Here is a 241-nt window from a genome sequence, read left to right as displayed (position 1 = left end):
TTCCTGAGTTTTGTTCTCTTTTTGTCTATAGGGGTTGGGTTTGTATGGGGAATGGGTTTATATAGGGGTTTTTGCTGGCTTATGTACAGGGGTTGATCCTTGTGTGATTTTGTTATGGCATACCTCTATGTTCTTTTGTAAGGGGTATGCCTTGCAAAATCTTTTTGCTGAAGAACTACGGTTCTTTCAGACCTTTAATATAATTGAACTTTACCAAAAAAAAAAAAAAAAAGCAAAATTT

The sequence above is a fragment of the Theobroma cacao genome, chromosome 3 (assembly GCF_000208745.1).
Source record: "Theobroma cacao cultivar B97-61/B2 chromosome 3, Criollo_cocoa_genome_V2, whole genome shotgun sequence".
Taxonomy (NCBI): Eukaryota; Viridiplantae; Streptophyta; class Magnoliopsida; order Malvales; family Malvaceae; genus Theobroma; species Theobroma cacao.
Note: the sequence above shows the minus strand (reverse complement) of the source record.